Source organism: Arachis ipaensis, chromosome B05 (assembly GCF_000816755.2).
Source record: "Arachis ipaensis cultivar K30076 chromosome B05, Araip1.1, whole genome shotgun sequence".
Lineage (NCBI taxonomy): Eukaryota > Viridiplantae > Streptophyta > Magnoliopsida > Fabales > Fabaceae > Arachis > Arachis ipaensis.
In genome coordinates, this window is record NC_029789.2 from 93,469,023 (window position 1) to 93,488,591 (window position 19,569).

The following is a 19,569-nucleotide window of genomic DNA, read 5'->3' on the forward strand; positions in this document are numbered from 1 at the left end:
ACATTTATTCAATGAAATAGCATGGTTTCATGATTGTCTCCCAATTTGTGCTTAAGTGTGAAAACATACTTTCTAGGTCCTTAATTAGATAAATTCAATTCACCCTTGATTCCACTAGATGCCTTGATTTGTTTGTTAAGTGATTTCAGGTTGAAAAGGCTAGGAATGAATCAAAGGAGTGAAGAGGAAAGCATGCAAAGTGGAGAACACATGAAAAAGGCAAAGATTTGGATATCTTCATCCACGCGCACGCGCACTGTACGCGCACGCACACTGTACGCATACGCGCCGGTGAGCGCATGTGATTTTTTTATAGAAAACGTGCCCAGTGATTTCTGAGAGCTGTGGGGCCCAATTTGCAACCAACTTTGGCGCCAAAATGCGTTTAAAGGACCAAGGATTGAAGGGAATCAACAACTTAGCATCATTTACACACATTAGGATTAGTTTAGAGTAGTTTTAGAGAGAGAAGCTCTCACTTCTCTCTAGAATTAGGATTAGGATTAGGTTTAGTTCTTAGATCTAGATTTAGATTCATGCTTTCTTCTACTTTTGCTTCTCAATTATTGTTGTTGCAATCATGATTCTTCTATTCTTTTTTTGAAACCTCCTTTAAGTTGCTTCTATATTTTGTTGTAGATCTACTCTTGTTCCTTCTCTTCTCTTTCAATTCAATTAGAGGTAACTCATAATAATTTTGTTTCTTTTAATTGTTGTTGTTAATTCTTTGCAATTAGTTGTTGTTAGATTTTGCACTTGTTGTTGATTTACTATATTTTCCTTTTATGCCTTCCAAGTGTTTGATGAAATGCTTGGTTGGATTTTAGGGTAGATTTTAGTGCTCTTGGCTTGGGAAGGTAACTTAGGAACTCTTGAGTTACTAATGTCCAAGTGATTGACGATTGGAAGCCATTAACTCTAGATATCACTAATTGAATTGGTGGAGAACTAGGACTTATGGACTTGGATTGACATAGCTCATTTGACTTTCCTTTATTAGTTAGAGGATGACTTAATGGGGTTGATCCTTGCCAATTCTCATGTTGTGGTTAGTGATAAGGATAGAGATCCTTGACCACCAAACCTTGCCAAGGCTTTTCTAGTCGTTAGTTTACTTTCCTTGCCATTTATCTTTCATGTCCCTTATCAAAACCCCCAAAATATGCAACTCATAACCGATAACAAGAACACTTTATTGTAATTCCTAGGGAGAACGACCCGAGGTTCAATACTTCGGTTTATAATTTAGGGGTTTGTTACTTGTGACAAACAAATTTTTGTATGAAAGGATTAGTGTTGGTTTAGAAACTAGCAACGAGGATTCATTTGAGAATTCTAAACCGTCAAAAGTCCTCTCATCACACACGTATCGTCGTATTTTGGGGTCGATTTATAAATTATACGATAATATTTTTGGGATAACGAAATTAACGCTTCACTTGACGAAAAAGCTGACGATAAAGTGATGAGTACTAAGAACTAATTTAGAAATTTTTAAGATTAAAAAGTTCAAAATCGTTGTAGATATAGTTTTAAATCGGAACGAATTTAACATTATCAAAATTTAGTTCACAAGATGTCACAAATCAAACTAATAATCGGAAGCTTAGGCCAGGATCGTTTTCTTGGACTCGCAATGCATTACATTAGAATTACCTATGAGAAAATAGGGGTTTTGTACAATTACGGAATGAAAATTGGCATAAATGAAAAGAAAAATTAGTAACTAAATTACAAGAAAGTAGAATCAAATGGCAAGTACAGAACTAACGAAGTAAACATGAGATATAATGACAAAAATTAAAATGAGAAAAACACTAATAAAATAGAAGAAATTCAAATGCTAAAAAAGAGAAAATTCAAATACTAAAAGAGTCTTGGCTAGGATTGAAGATTAAGGATCACTATCCTTGTCACTAACTCCAAACATGGTAATTGTTAAGAGTTAATCCCTCTTCATCAATTTCTTCATATTGAGAAAAGTCAAGTAGGTATAATTTGTGTTAATTCGCAGTTCTAACCAACGTAGTAATTGAATTCAGTAAAAGGTTAGCATTAGTGAAAACAAGATCAACTAAAAACTCAAAATTAGACATTAATAAATCAAGGGCACCCAAGTTCTCAACTCCAAGCCAAGAAAGAAAAATCTACTCCATAACGAATGTGAATATTTCATCAAACACACTAAAAGAAAAAAGGTATGTTGCCACACTTTTTTCTTGTTGTGCTTTAAAAGCGTGGCCGAAAGGAGTCAATGGCAACACCTTTTATGAGGGTGGCAATTTATTAGAGATTTGGATACGTTTTTTTTGTCACGCTTTAAAAGTGTGGCTGAAAAGGTCAATGACCACGCTTTTACGAGGGTGGTAATTGATTAGAGATTTGGCCACGCTTTTTTATGCGATGCATCAAAAACGTGGCCATAGAGAGAAACAAGAATGCTTTTAATTATGTTATGGTGACGTTTTTAAAGCATGCCAATAGGGTTATGAAAAACTATATTGAAGAAAAACGAACACTTCACTATTAACACAAACATTTTTCACTCTAACACCAAAGCTTCTTCAAATTCATGGTGTTTCCAACCCTAATCCCATAGCTTCTTCATCGCGCCTCCAACCCTAACCCCAGAGCTTCATCGCGCCCCAACCCTAACCCCAGAGATTCATCGCGCTTCCAACCCCTCCTTCGGCATTCTTTCCATCGGTGCTCCTTCCGTTTCCTTTCTATCTCGGTGCTCCCTTCCGTCTCAAACCCTCCGTCGTGCTCAGTCTCTCTCGCAAGCCCCTCCATGGCTCAAACCGTAACACTCTGTTTCTCCTTCGCGCCGTCAGTCACCATTATCCTTCCTCCACGCCGTGTTCCTGGTCACCGGTCTCTGTCTTCTTCGCATGTCTCATCATTCTATGCGTGTGGTTGTGCTAAAGCTCTGAACTCCAAAGCTTCTCCACGTCCCTGACTCAGCTTTTACCCCTACTCTTGTAGGTGAGTTTATTTTATTAGGTTTGTTTATTTGTCTTATAATGTAGTTTTTTAGACAAATGTTTGCCTCATGTCTGAGCTGAATTGATAATCATAGTTTGTGCAAATGTTTGATTTTGTTGTAATTCAAAGTATTATTATGGATATTTGTCACTCTGTTATGGATATTTGAGGGGATGGTTGTTGAATTCAATTGTTGATAAATGTTGATGAAACATGCTGCTTGGTACAATTTGTCGAAATTTCTAGGGGTTTACTTTTCTCTCGAGTTCATGTATTTAATAGTATACTAAATTTCTGTAAATCTTAACTATAATATTTTTTCATAGGTGAGGGTGGTGAGCAACCATCACGCATGGAGCCTCTTCCTGATAGCTCAATGAACCCAAAAAGAAATGCTATCAAGCAGGTTGCTAGTGAGAGATTTGGTGTTTCAAGTTACTATCTTACAAATAACTAATGAATTACAGATAAAGATAGCCCATGTAATTGTTAATACATGTTCATGAAGCAAAGCTTATTTTACATGTACTTCTTTTCTTTTATTTCTCTTTTGAGAAAAAATTAGCCAAATGGTACTAGGTTCTTTCACTGAATGTAGAGTATTAGTATATGGTTAACGTCATAATATTCTCCCCAAGGAGCTAAACCTGGAGAAGGAGGTGAACTTCGTGGCCACAAGGTCGTAGGAGACATTGTTGTCACCAGGAATTTAACTCCTAGGTAGTAGTTATCAGCCCACATCCTCATCACGATATTTATTCCATTGAAGATCTTGCCCAATTGATTCATGATCTAACCTGAACTCAAACCATTTTCAAGTACTTTAATCTAACCTTAATACTTTAAAAGAATACTCACTTCTCAATTTTATATTCAATAGATAACCATCTTCAAACAATCCCTTAAATATTCATTTTCAGATATCAAATATCAAATCTATCAATTAAACATCTAAGGCGCAGTTCACATAATTCGTTTTAATTAAATCCTTATATAAAAAATTGGATATAACCTTCCCTAAAAATGGACTTAAACTATCCTTACGAATTCCCTCAGTCTCAACAATTTACCAGCCTTTCATCAGCAGTTACTAAAATAACATATTCTCAATAATCAATTTCTCATAATTCAGTTTAACAACACCCTACCATCAATTAAAAATCAGAATTTCCATTAAACATTCATTTATAATCAAATAATCCAACTTCAAAAATTCATAATTTTTCAAGTAATACGAACCTCTCAGAATTAAACCCTAACAACTACATTTGCTCTAGTTTATCCAACACTTAACCTCATACAATTTTGTTCACGATCGACTTACTGATTCGTTTTCAAAGTTACTGTTTTATCTTAAAATTCCAATTTTCAAGAAAATCAATTTAGTAATCAAACTTCAATCCTTTAACAAGTCTCAAACCCAATGCTAGTTAATAATAAATTAGCATGAACAGCCACCACGGCGTCATCAAGCAAACAATTCAATAGCAACCGATTTGGCATAATCAACTAAAATAAAACTTTTTGCCAATTCTGAAACAATCATAAACTATACACAATCACAATCTCAAATCAAAATCAATCTCAATAATTTAACAACTATTATAATTCCATCACATAATCAACTCAAATCAAAATCTGAATTCGTTTTGCTGCAATACATTATATCTTATTATAATATTTTCTTGAAGTTATCATTTTGAATCTTTTAAATAAATTATGGTTTGATTATTTTCTTGCTTGATTTTATCGACAATTATTCTTGAAAATTTTGATAAAGTCATTTTTGATTTGGCATACACTTTTTACATAAACTTTGAAACCTCTTATTAAAGTCTAAACCTGTTTGATTGTGATGCCCCATTTATTCTTTTATAAATGTATGGGAAAAATTTTACTTTAGATTTTCTTCTTTAAATACAAATTGATTTTCTTCTGATCTTATTATAATTTTTATACATATTCTTATATAATTGTACACCTAAGTATTTTTGAAGATTCTTTAGAAACTATCTTGCTCATAGCCCAATTAATTTTTATTTTACCAACTTCATGTATTTCATTTTAGTTAGCATCTGTTCTGACGTAATACATCATTTAAATTTATAGTATTTCTTCTGAAAGATGTTGGTTTCAGATCTTTCCTTTTGAGAAAGGTAAATTAATTTCTTATTAGATTTTTCTATTCTTGTGGATGTTTTATTCAATTTTGTTCCTAATTACTCCTTTGAATTTTGTAAACGTTGCTATTTGACTTTTAGTCATTCCCTTTTTCTTGAATTAATTTAAATTTATTTTAAAAAAATGCATCATTTTTTCTCTTATTGTTTCTATCAAGGTTCTTTGATTTAAAGTTCTTCCATGAGATTGTAATTTGTGTTTTTTTTCCAGCCTACTTCACCATATATATGCATTCTTATTTATTTGTAATTGTAAATTAATTTCTTATTAGATTTTTCTATTCTTCTGGATGTTTTATTCAATTGTGTTCCTAGTTACTCCTTTGAATTTTGTAAAACGTTGCTATTGAATTTTAGTCATTCCTTTTTTCTCAAATTAATTTAAATCTATTTCAAACAAATGCATCGTTTTTCCTCTTATTGTTTCTATCAAGGTTCTTTGATTCAAAGTTCTTCCATGAGATTGTAATTTGTATTTTTTTTCCAGCCTACTTCACCATACACTACAAAAAAAACTGATTAAAACGTCATTAATATTAAGGCGGTTATTTGAAAACGCCACAATATTCATGGATTAAGGCAGTTTATGTCACTGCCATAATATATTTGTAAATCAGGGACATTTTAAGTGATTTTGGCAGTACTAACCGCTGTAGAAGAAAGCCCAACATAAACCTAATGGCAAGTAGAAGAGTAGAGCGTGAGCAACGAGCTTCTCCTCCAGTGGCTTCTTCTCCTCCATTGATGCGAGCTTCTCCTCTATTCTTGTGAGCTTCTCTGCCATTGATGCGAGCTTCTCCTCCATCGAGCTTCGGCGTTCTATCTTGTACGAGCTTCTTACCCTAACTCATCTTTTCCGTGTCCGTTCTCCCTTCTAGGTTTTTATACAAAACTCTTATCCTCTTCTTCTTTGTCTTCTTTTGATTCATGATTTGTTACTTCCTCTCTTTTTATTACTATTCTTTCGATTCCTTGTTTTATGTGTGTGAGAGTTGCGTTGGTGTGGCAGAATTCGAAATCTTCATCACTGCTGCTCTGCGAGCTTCTCCTCCATCAATGATTCTTCCCCTCCATCGATGTCATGTCCATCAATGCTTCTCCTCTGATGGTACATTTGCTTCCGTGGATGCGATTTGCGAGGTATTCTATTAGTTTCTGTTCTTCGAGCTTCTCATCTCCTCATCTACCTTATTTTGTTTGATTCTAGGTTTTGATTGTTCTATGCCAACTGCTACTTATTTTATTTAATTCCAGGTTTTGATTTTCTTCCTTGTTCAATTTATTTTTAGGTCAAAAGTTGGGGATTGTTAGAAGAAATTGAGTAAGGTCTTCACTGAATTTCTTCATAATTATAGGATTGATTAGAATCATGTGAATTCTTGTTTTCTCCTGATATTACTTGCACTGTGAACTGCATAGATGTTCTTCTTCATGTTTTCTGTTGGCAAAAAAGCTTTTAAGGAATTTACTTGAGTTGTTATACTTTTTTTTTTAATTTTGAAAGCTTTTAAGAAATTCCTCAATGTTTTCATCTAATCAGGCAACCACTGTCTTCGATAAAAGAATATCTCAAGACATTGCAATTCAGGAGGCGCTTCCAATGCATTAAGTACACCTTCATCGTGGTTAATCTCTGACTCTATAGAAGAAAAGCACAGTTCCAAATTTTAACTACTTAGGTACATGAAGCAAAACATGCATTTGAATGAAGCTGTAAAATTTTCCATTTTGTCTTTTTTTTCTGCCTCTTCCTTCAACCCCAAGGCCTTCTAATGCCTTTACATGCTTCATAAATTGCACAACTTAATTGGTTCTTTTACATATCTGAGTTAGGACATGACAGCTATAATAATTGGTTTAATTCCAGCTTGCACCTGTCTCAACAATTGTGTTCTGCACACCCGACAGCAAAACATTGGATGTAATGGTTAGCATTGAATACCATCGCTCCTCTCACTCTCTCTGTAACATTACAGATAGATCTTAGTACTCTTATCTGTTGTATTTTTTATCATCCTGTTATTAATGTGATCAAATTCCATTTTTATTTTAAATCAATCAACTCTTATGACTGATATATGATTTTTCGAAATCAACAGGATGGTATCCTTTTTGCCACAGCCGCTTCCATTTAGGCAAAAGCTCAAGAGATGATTTATGGATGGTGTTTGGGTAAGAGATTTTTTCTTCTCTCATTTATTTATTTTTTAGCTGATGTATGTGTAAGATATATTGGAGTCAATATTCAGTTACGGTGCAGATGAAACAAATGAATAAATTTTTAACTTGGAACAACAGTAATTCTTAATCTATATATTTTCTTTTATAAAACATTGATTAATTATAGCTTTTAGCATTATAAAGAGTTAAGAGTGATCTGAACCTTCCGGATGTATCCACTAGGTGTTTATGTGTGTTCTGACAAAGGGATCGAGTGTGAGTGGGGACACACCCCCAAACCATTTGGATTATCATTGCAAATTGTTGTTATTATTTTGGCAGATTCCTGATTTTGCATGCTCGCCAAATCCAGAGAGTGAGTATATTATCCTATTCAAAGCTTCTCTTTCAATTATTCTTTGATATTGTACTTGATTTAGATATTTGGGATCTATATGCTGAAAGATGAGCACGAACCAACCTTAGAAGACGTTCTGCAACCTGGCAAGAACATGTTGGCAGCTGGTTATTGTATGTACAGTAGCTCTTGCACGGTATGCTATCATCAAATTTCCTTCACACATGTGGTGTTATGTTAAGTAGTTTAGTTTGTGTTATTAGCTTCTTTGAGATGAGTTAAATTTTGATTGTATGGATTGATTATTTTAATATTTTGCTGCTGATTATGCAGCTTGTTTTGCTGCTGATCATTGGTCCGGGCATGGGCACTTCGTGCCATGGCAGGAATTCGCCTTCATGTAATTGCACCTCTTGTTCTTGTTGCGTGGGAAAATGTGTTTAATCAGGTCAGGTTCTGAAAGTGGACTAAGGATTTTGCAATGTGAGAGGCATGTTATTTTACTCATACTATGTTGTTTCATAACAGGATATGACTAATCAAGCGCTGCTTATATGAGGGACCGCAGTAGAATGATCAAACAGATGCGGTTGAGAAAATCTGCTGTTAGTGTATTTGGATATGTAAGTTGGTCGCTTAATCTTAGTTGTTATAGAAGCGTTCTGTGGATTTCAGAGTATGCTAAGCTTTACTTTTAACCATCATGTCTACTCACTGGCATATATCTCCATTGTCTAGGTTCACGAGGTTAAGGATAACATGAAAGACAGGGTAAGAATTATACATTACTGATTAATTTTAGTATTGATTTGTCAACAATTGTGTGCCTAGTAAGTGATGATTAGCAAGTAGTGTTCTCTCTTGTCATTGTAGTTTTAAACATGACGTTGTTTTATAATTCACTCTGCTTAGGAAGCCCAAACTGATGGTGATCCTGAACTTCTGGATGATTCTGAATTTTTTCAGTAATAGCTGAAAGAATTTTTTGAGACAGTTGATCTTAATTCATCTGGTAAAACACTTTGTGGCTGAAAATCTTCACATATAGCTCTTTTTTCGGCCAATGTTTTTAATTTCCTCATCAGTAATATCCGCCTTGAGGTTTCCTATCACTCCCAGATCCCAAATTCTCTGAAGGCCCATGCATTTGATGTAAGTACCTAACAAGGCTGGTTGTTCAAATTATGAATAATTGACCCTGCCTATTTACTTGATAGGATAGGTGAGTTCCATTCCTCCACTCTTTGTGCTGATGACACAAGATCTTCTATGTCTTCAATGATATAAACGAACTTTTACCTTCACCTTGTCACACAACTCAAATTTCACTTTCAGTATCCTTTGTTAGGAGTTGTTTCTAACTTGGTGTTATAATCTGATGTTTCTTGAAAGAATTGAATATAATAAAATTTGAAAAAGTGTCATTTTGTTTAAAGTCCTTTGGAAGGATGCTTAATTTATCAGTTCAAACATTCAACTGATTTACATCTTTACAAAATCTTAGGATTGAGTATTTCCCATGCGTACCAGTTTGAGGGTTTGAAATAGTAGTCATAAGATTAGATGAATAATGTATCCCTAGTTAATAAATAACATCCACAGTGGCAGTAACATTCAAATTTTTTTATATAGTTTATTTATGTTTGACTGTATATAAATACTACTCCTCTGAAGTTCTAGTACTCAAGCAATTCAGGAAACATTTCCCCTTCATATTCTTTAAAACCTCTCCTTTCTCTTTTGTTTTCTTATTTCTCATTTTATATTGATTATTTCTGTGTTTATGATGCTTGTCTTGACTATTATGTCCATAATTTTGTAGGCTGTGAAGAAGGGTGATACTATTTTTATTGGTCAATACCTGTTTACAAGAAATGAAACAACTTCTGTGCGGCGAGGTAATGTTGCCTTTCATGGATAAAGTTTATTGCAGAATTTGTTCTTTATTCAATTAGCTCCTTTTACTAAGTTGAGAGAAAATAAATTTATTAACGGGTTGTAGTGATTAGTATTGATATCTAAGACAAACTGAATAACATATATTTCCCAGAAAAGAAACTCGGGTGTGGAATTAATTGTGGGTGGAAGGTTGTTTGTTCTACCATGGCTATATATAATTATATATGATGCTTTAAATGCTTCATGTTATTGTTTTTCATTTTTTTTAAATGAATAAGCGTTACTTTGGTTCTTATACCGAAATATGATTATAAATAAGAAAGATTTCAATACCTATAATAAAGAAAAAAACTTGTAGAAAGAGCTAATCAACTAAAAAGTTTAAAATTTTCTTGAAATTAGTAAAAATGCATGCATTTAAACGTTAGATAAAAGATGAACTTCCAGGAAGTAATTATAATCTAGAAAAATAGCTTGAAATGTTGGATATTATGATTGGATTGGTCAAACCGTATTACCAAATTCCTGGGTTTTATTTGGAGCGGTGAATTTGGCTACAGTGGGTTAGCGTTTTTACCTTTTGTTTTTATCTAGGTCAAAATTATTGGAATATTTTATCTATTTTAGGTAGGTGTCTAATTAATAGATTTTGTTTTTATAAAAATTTAAATTTTGATAGGCTTATCTATATTGGGGGTGGGGATATATGCATAATCATATTGCTCCTGCAGATCAAATCCTTTGATTTCTTTCACTGGCCACTATGTCATATACATGGATATATAAACAAGATTACTATTTGGTTGTTCTTAATTCTCATTTTTTGTTTAAATTTATTTTGTGATGTTCAAGTTAATGGTTTATTTATTTATTTTTTTTATTTTGTTTTCAAATTATATTTTTGTTGTAGGAATTGGATCAAGAGAGTAAGATTCCATCGTCAAAAGAGTTAAAAAGTAGATCTTTTGAAGCGAATAATAGAGCAGTGTGATTTTTTTTTATGATAGAGACTTGATGTATAAGAGTTATATATTAAGACTTTCAATACTATATTTGTATAGAAGTTATTATTTTTTATTTTCAATACTAAAATACTAAATTGAATTCATTATTTTTAGAAATTATTTTATTAAAAATAATTAAATTAATTTTATAACTATTTGAGTTCAATTAATTTCATATTCTTATATATATTTTTGTTATGATGAAATATTTTATATAATTAAAACTATAATTTTAGTAATTTATAAGTAATTAAAATTATATATATTTTAATTTGAGTAATTGATATTTTCAATTTAAAAATGGTTTAGTTAATAATATTATTATTGAGCTCAATATGCACCGATATAAGTAAATATCAGTACTCTCCAATGAACTTAGCTTTGCTAATGCTTCATCGTATATCTTTTATCAATATGTTACTAATGTAACTTATGTATTATTAATTGTGTTTTAATATATCCAACTTTTATAGTTATCCATTTAAGATATTTATAACTTGAATTGCTAACTCAGCAGTTATAGGCTTTGATACCCAACCACCTTTATTAAGGAATCATGACACCTATCCAATAATCACTATTTAATATCATGAATCATCATCATCATCATCATCGAACTGAATTTTTTGGGAGAAAGAAAAGAGAGACCGAGAGTGTTCTTGAGAAACCATGGAACCTCTAACCTTCGGCATTTGATTTCTTGAGATTCGTAACTCCAATAAAAAATCTAATCCGATAAAAGTGTTTGTATTTTTCTCCTATTCAAGTTGATGTCACTTTTGTTTGGGAGAAATCAATAGTGGTGTTGCTGATCCTCCATGCATGGTTCGGCCAAGTGGGAGCCTAATGATCGGATATTTTATACGCTTTTTGACATCATTTTCATATAGTTTTTAGTAGTTTTTGTTTAGTTTTTATTGAGTTTTATAGGTTTTAGTGTTAAAATCATATTTTTGGATTCTACTATGAGTTTTTGTATTTTTGTATAATTTCAGGTATTTTCTGGCTAAATTCAGGAGCTGGAACAGAAGTCTGATTCAGAGACAAAGAAAGCACTATAGATGCTGTCTAAATCTGACCTACCTGCACTCGGAAGAGTTTTTCTGGAGCTACAAAAGTCCAAATGGAGCGCTCTTGTTGGCTATGGAAAGTTTACTTCCAGAGCTTTCCAGAAATATATAATAGTTTATACTTTGTTTCGGATTAGAAGGCCCAAAACGGGAGTCCAACGCCAGCCTCCTGCCTCCTTCCTGGCGTCCAGCACCCAAAAGCAGAGACCAGCATCCAAACGCCCAATGAGGACCCCCTAGCTGGCATTCCACACCCAAGAGACCTCATAACACATGGATCTCATCAAAGCTCAACCCAAACACTCACCAAGTGGGCCCTAGAAGTGGATTTTAGCAATAAATAGACTGTTTTACCCTTACTAGTAATATGTTTATTATTTAAGGGATTATATTTATGTAATTCAGACCTTTAATCACTTTCTTCGATTTCTTTGACCATCATACACGTTTACTTTCACATTAGTATGAGTTTTTAAACCTCCTAGGTTGAGGGGAGGAGCCCTGCTGCGTCTTATGAATTAATAAAAGTATTACTGTTTCTTCTTCGATCCGTGTTTGATTAATTCTAAGGTGTATATTCGCACTTCAATGTGGTGAATAGGATGATATAACAAATTATCTCTGTTCATCACACTAAGACGAATGTGCCTGATGCGGGCAGAAATTGGCGAATTAAAAATTGTTAATTTATATACGTTGCAAGTATAGTTCTTAACTCGCCAGAAATCTGCCTATCAATTTAGAAAGGTGTCACAGAAAATTGAAATTAAAATACTGGGAGTATGAATCCTAGGTTGTCTCCCAACGAGTTGCAGAAAGGTGTGCTATTTTATTAATCAGAGGTTTTCAAAAAGGTTTGAGTTGAGTAAACAGGGAATTAAATTGGAGAATTTGAATAATGTATATAAAAGCCTTGACTGGGAGTTGATTACATGGAAGCCCTATTCTTGATGGAATACTCTCAAGATTAATTGACAATTGAGAGTTATTTCGTTTAGTTATCCCTTACTAAGTAGGGGAAGGTCAAACAAGTTGGAATGCTGTTCTATCCACAAGTCCCAATCCACTCTTGGGAGGATTGGTGTCAGGAACTAGAGAGCAAACCAACAATAACCCAATTACAATCTTTCTCTTGAACCTTCTAACTCAAGGGTTCCTTTCAATCAACTCCCCATCAAGTTAGGGAACTACTCGCTCATTGTAAATGTAAATCTCATAACATCAGAATAGGAATTAAAGAAAGACATGATAAATAATGAGGAAAAGATTAATTAAAAATAAAAGTAATTCTTGTATTAATAAAAACTAAAAATAATCCAATAGTAAAATTAAGTAAAATTCAGTAATATGGAAGAGTAAGAGACAAGTGAAGAGAACAAACTAGAATGTCGAAGTCTTGATGAGGCAATAACTCTTCTCAATATCCCAATGCAAAAACAATGAAAATAACCAATCCTAAACTATGAATGTGTAGAGAGAAAACCTAGAGGAGGAATGAAAACTAGATCTAAAAACTAAAAACTATGCGGAATGAATGTTCTTTTTGGTTTCTGCATGTTCTCTGGCTCTAGTATGCCTTTCTGGGCCGAAAGCTGGGTCAAAATACGGCCCGCAATCGCCCCCAGCGATTCTGCAAATTATGCAGATCGCGCACGTCACGCGATCGCGTCGCTCATGCGGACGTGTCATTCGCGTTTCGCTTTACCACACGGGCGCGTCGTCCACGCGACCGTGTCACTCGTGCTGTTCCATGCCGTGCGGTCGCGTCATCCATGCGACCGCGTCACTGCAATTTGCTCTCTTCCGCGCGGTCGCGTCATCCATGCGGCCGCGTCGCCTCTCGCTGGTCATCTCCTCAATTTCTTGTGTTCCTTCCATTTTTGCAGGCTTCCCTTCCAATCTCCAACTCATTCATGCCCTATAAAGCCTGAAACACTTAACACACAGATCACGGCATCGAATGGAATAAAGGAGAAATAAAATACATAATTAAAAGTCTCTAGGAAGCAAGTTTTCAACCATAAAATATCTTTAGGAAGGAAATATAAATGCATGCTTATTTAATGAATAAGTGGGCAAAGATCATGATAAAACCACACAATTAAACACAATATAAACCATAAAATAGTGGTTTATCAACCTCCCCACACTTAAACATTAGCATGTCCTCATGCTTAATTGAAGGAGATAAAATAAATAAGTATGAACATGTAGAAACTCATGCAATGCAACGCAATCCTATATATATGAATGCAACTATATGATTCTTGCCCACTTGATCAAAAGTAAATATGCTCTTCAAAATAATTACAAATCAAATTCCACTAATTCTATCATTATACAGTAAGACAGATAAAAGTGCAAAAAGATAGCTCATGAAAGCAGAGAACATGGAAATTCAAGCATTGAACCCTCACTGATGATGTATGTACGCTCTAATCTCTCTAGTGAATAGGGTAATCACTCTATCCTTCTCTAATCATGCTCTCTAACTTTTGTTTTTCTCCTAACCAATCAACAACAGTTAATATACCAATGCAAACACCATGAGGTCTTTTCAAGGTTGTAATGGGGCCAAGGTAGGGGTAGGGATACATATATGGTTAAGTGAGCTTATAAATTGAATCTTTAATTAACCCAAGCTTTAACCCAACCTATATATATTTAATGTAACCTTAGAATTCATACCTAGCTACCCAGAATTCCCTTTTACATTCCATACTCATGTATCAACTTTTTATTTTAATTTTATCATATGTGCATTGATCTTTGAATTCTTAATTCAGCATTGGGGTAATTTTGTCCCCTTATTTATTTATTGATTTTTTTTTAAATATAGACATAAAAATAAACATAGCTTGTCAATGCACATAGATTTTTAATTCTTATAGTTTCACATGAGTAGGTATCCAAATTCTCATTGTATTATCATGACACATTCCCTTAATAACTTTTGTTCCCACAATTTCCCATATTTAACTAGCACACACAATTCTATCTTAAGCTAACCAAAGATTCAATTTGTGATATACAATTGTTTTTCCGCTTAAGGCTAGTAATGTGGTGAAATATAGAACAAACGGGATTTAAAGGCTCAAAGTGGTTAACAAAGGTAATTGAAAAGGGTAGGCTTAATTTGGATAAGTGAGTTTAAACAAATAATGGCCTCAATCATATGCAAGCATACAAATATAATAAATATTGGACATATAAGATGAAACAAAATATAGATTACAATCATAGAGAAGTAAAACATAAGAATAAAATAATTATGGTTAAATAAGGTAACCATTCATAAAGGCTCAAATCTTCACACGTTGTGTGTTCTTTAGCTCAAAAATCATGTTCCAAATACAACTTCAAGCAGATTTATCATAATTTTTTTTTAAATTAGTGAAATTTTGTTCCAAAGATAGAGTCTTAGAAGAAACTTATTGTCTTTTCAATCAAGTAGAGTATGCATGCAACTAACCTATTACTATGCAATTTATCCTATTCTATAAAAGAAAGAAAATCTAACTAAAATATCCTAATTTATTGGTGCTAGGGAAGAGAATTTACCTCCGGAAGTCAGGTACTGACCGACCTCCCCACACTTAAGGCTTTGCACCGTCCTCGGTGCCATCTGTCAGGAACAGGGGTGGGCTGGTAGCAGTATCTCCACAGTCGGGACCATCATGGCTCCCTGTGCTGGTAAAGGAAGTGGAGTCCGGGGTGTCTGAGTCCTTGAAGTGTCCCTTGAGTAGCTCCTTGAGGTGTTTGAATCGGCCCTCGTTACGATGCTCTCTCATCTTAGCTTTGTGTTCTTGCCGATCCAACCTTTCGATTATCTGCTGGAGCAGTTCATCTGTCGTAGGTGCTTGTGGTGTTGAAGAAAGGATATCTTCAACCGGTGCAGTAGGAAGGCTTGTAGTGGCTGCTGGAAGTCTGAGGTATTTCCCGTTAGGGACATACTGATCATCCCGTGGAAGCATGGCTTTGGTGTCCCCAGCTTTGTAGGAGACTCCGGCTGCTGAGACAAGATATGAGACCAAGGCAGGAAAAGGTAAGTTGCCCGCAATTTGTATGTGTCCTATGGCATTCCGGATATGTCTTGGTAGATTCAGAGGTTGGTCTGTAAGGATGCACCATAGTAGAACGGCCATGTCTGTAGTGAAGAAGGACTCGTGAGTGCTTGGAAAGACGTAATGGGACATGATCTGTGCCCATACGCGAGCCTCCAAGGTAAATGCTGAAGCCGATATTCCCTTAGGGCGGGTACGATGGTATCCGTAGATCCAACGGCTGCCAGGTAATGCGATAACTCTGAGAACGGTGTCCCAGTCAAATTGGTACTTCTGGCGCTTGAGTGCGGCTTCTTGAAAGGCGTCCATTCCTTCTGGAATAGGGGGAAGACATAGAGCTTTTTGAATAGCCTCTTCTGTAATGGGGACTTGCTTCTGACGAACATAGACAGACTGCAGAGTTGGCAGGTGGAAGTTGGAGTAGAACTCGACTACCCAAGAAAGATTGACCTGCCTTGGCTGTTTCTGTAGGAAATCCCATTGTCTTCGGGCAATTTACCGCTCAACAAAGGTAGCGATATTGGGCGGAAGGAGAAGAAGGTATTCGTTGTTGTAATTCCTTTCTACCAGGATGGGGAACATCTGCTCAAAGTAGCGATTGGAAAATCGCGCAGTGTCCTTTGCTAGAAAGGCTCTTTCTTTATCATCAACCTTTATTATCCTCTTAATCTTCTTTGTTGAGGGCTTTACTGCAGTGGAGGAGGGTTCTGCCACTAGTGCTCTTTTAGTTCCTCTTCTTGCTGGTGGTTTAGGAGTAGCTTTCTCCTTTCCTTTCTTAGTGGCCATCCTGAAAAAGATAAGAGAAAGTAAATTAAATTCAAAGAGATATATAGCAAGGAAGAGAACGGAAAAGGTGGTGATGGATGCACATTAGGTGGTAACTGACATTAACACATTCTCATGAGTACATGTGAAAAGTCATCAATGGAAAATAGCTAGTGCATATAATGTCAATGTGAATGCAAGGTGTTTATTGGCATGCAGGAAAAGGGCATGAGTTGCATAGATCAAGCATCACTCGTAACAAACCATCACATTTGTATTGACAATTAATTTCAATTAATACAATAGTAAAGGGAGTTCATGAAAAGCAACATTGAATAGTAGAATAACATAGAGAAGTACATAATGCCATATGGGCTTTTTCACAAACACATAGCATGCATGGTAGATGAGGTATAGAAAGTATTAAAGTGAACATGCAAGCAATCCTTTAAAAAATTAATATATAGTTGTCAAACAAGTGCAACAATCCACAAGCATATAATGAGGAATAATGACTCAAATAAAATTCTAACACCATGTAAAAAGGAAAGAAGAAAAAAGAAAATATGAATAATGAAAAGAAAAATAAAAGAAAAAAAAATAACATATAAAATAAGAAGAATGATAAAAAAGGAAGGAGGGAAGAATAAAATAAAACCTTGTTAATGGAGGTGAGAGAGAGAGAGTAAAAGGTGAGATAGAAGGAAGAAGGGAGAAGGAAGAAATAAGGAGGGAAAAGAAAAAATAGGATTTGGGGAGAAAAAGATATGATATTTGGCAAAATTAGGAAAACTGTGCGCCGCAAGCGACGCGATCGCATGGGGCACGCGGTCGCGCGACTTGCGCTTAAGGTGATTAACGCGGTCGCGTCGGTCACGCGGTCGCGTGACCCAGTTTGTGCCAGTGGCGCGAGGGTTGCCTCGCACTCACACAACTCTCTGTTCAAAATCATTAAATGCCAAATTTTAGGTGACGCGATCGCATGGGGCATGCGATCGCGTGAGTGAGCAGTTTTTGGGGTACGACACGGCCGCATGGGGCACGCGATCGTGTGAGGGGGACTGCGCGTCCAGCGCCAGTCCAACACCAGTCTAGCACAACTTTCTGCTGTGCACCATTATTACGCCGAAATCCTGGTCACGTGGCCGCGTGGGGCGCGCGGTCGCGTGGGAGGCCATTATTCCCGTATGACGCGGTCGCATCAGCGACACAATCACGTGGGACGATTTGTGCCATTGGCATGCCTCCAGCCACGCTCTCGCGTGACTCTCTGTTCATTTTTTTATTTTTCACCCATCTCCTTGCGACGTGGACGCATCACTGAGGCGTTCGCGTCGTGGGAGAGAATTTTTTTTTAAAATAAAAGTATGTAAATGCAGATGCACGAAATATACTAATAAAGAGAAGAGTTATTGAGTAGGAAAACTAAAAATAGAGAAAAGAACGATCATACCATGGTGGGTTGTCTCCCACCTAGCACTTTGCTTTAACGTTCGTAAGTTGGACGCTCCACTAGCTCAGTCTTCGGCTATGTGGGGATCTTCCAAGAGGAAGATTTCGAGTTCCTTGTCTTCCTTCCACTTTTCGCCATGGTACAGCTTTAAACGATGTCCATTAACTTTGATAAGCTCAGAGCTCGAAGGATGGCTAAGGTGATAAACTCCGTACTGTTCGGCCTTCTCTACTCTGTATGGACCTTCCCATCTTGATCTCAACTTGCCTGGCATGAGCCTCAGTTGAGATTTGTAAAGGAGGACTGAGTCCCCAGGTTGGAACTCTTTCCTCTTGATGTGCTGATCATGTACAACCTTCATCTTCTCCTTGTATAGTCTTGCATTCTCATAAGCTTCTAGGCGAAGGCTTTCCAGTTCCTGCAGTTGCAACTTCCTTTCAGCCCTGGCTTTATTAATCCCCATGTTGCATTCCTTTACTGCCCAAAAGGGTTTGTGCTCTATTTTAACAGGGAGATGACAAGCTTTTCCATAAACTAAGCGAAAAGGACTTATCCCAATGGGTGTTTTGTATGCTGTTCTGTATGCCCAGAGTGCATCTTGTAGCCTGGTGCTCCAGTCTTTTCTATGAGATTTGACTATCTTCTACAAGATACGCTTTATTTCTCTGTTTGACACCTCGTCTTGCCCATTGGTCTGAGGATGGTATGCTATTGCAACCTTATGAATTATCCCATGCCTCTTCATTAATCCTGTTAGTCTCCTGTTACAAAAATGGGTGCCTTGATCGCTCACGATTGCTCGTGGTGATCCAAAGCGACAAATAATATGGTTTCTTACAAAGGAAACAACAGTGTTAGCATCATCATTGCGGGTAGGAATTGCTTCCACCCATTTAGAAACATAATCCACAGCTAATAATATATAAAAATAACCATTAGAATTTGGAAATGGACCCATGAAGTCAATGTCCCAAACATAAAAAATTTCACAGAAAAGCATATATTGTTGAGGCATCTCATCCCTTCTGGATATATTACCAAATTTTTTGCATGGGAGACAGGATTTACAAAACTCAGCAGCATCTCTAAAAAGAGTAGGCCACCAGAATCTATAGTCTAAGATCTTTCTAGCTGTTCGTTGAGGGCCAAAATGCCCTCCACTCTCATATAAGTGACAGGCCTCTAAAATGGACTGGAATTCTGATTGAGACACACACCGTCTAATTACCTGGTCAGCACCACATCTCCATAAATATGGGTCATCCCATATATAATATTTAGACTTGCTTTTCAGCTTGTCTCTTTGATGCTTAGAAAAGTTTGGAGGAAAGGTGCGGCTAACTAGATAATTAGCTACAGGCGCATACCAAGGGACTATCTCAGATACTGCTAGCAGGTTATCAAATGGGAAATTATCAGCTATAGGAGTAGGGTCATCTGTAATGTGCTCAAGGCGACTAAGGTGGTCCGCCACTAAATTTTGGTTACCACTCCTATCTTTAATTTCTAAATCAAATTCTTGTAATAGCAGTATCCAACGTATAAGCCTTGGTTTGGACTCCTTTTTAGCTAACAGATACTTTAGAGCTACGTGGTCTGAGTACACTACTACCTTCATACCAAGAAGATAG

General features: G+C 35.7%; 2 long non-coding RNA genes across 14 annotated transcripts; both read left to right on the forward strand.

Moving 5' to 3' along the window:
• LOC110262912 lies at nt 2,488-3,449 on the forward strand. Its single transcript, XR_002347924.1, has 2 exons — nt 2,488-2,985; nt 3,312-3,449. It is a non-coding gene; the product is annotated as an uncharacterized LOC110262912 (long non-coding RNA).
• LOC107643734 lies at nt 5,779-10,580 on the forward strand. Of its 13 annotated transcripts, none has more exons than XR_002363237.1 (13): nt 5,779-5,991; nt 6,175-6,305; nt 6,455-6,491; nt 6,706-6,844; nt 7,033-7,092; nt 7,265-7,337; nt 7,569-7,879; nt 8,017-8,131; nt 8,212-8,306; nt 8,422-8,454; nt 8,596-8,905; nt 9,506-9,581; nt 10,493-10,580. It is a non-coding gene; the product is annotated as an uncharacterized LOC107643734 (long non-coding RNA). The 13 variants fall into 13 exon arrangements; XR_001621063.2 differs by having other exon boundaries at nt 5,781-5,991; nt 8,596-8,835; XR_002363239.1 differs by lacking the exon at nt 8,596-8,905 and having other exon boundaries at nt 5,784-5,991; nt 7,569-7,701; nt 7,766-7,879.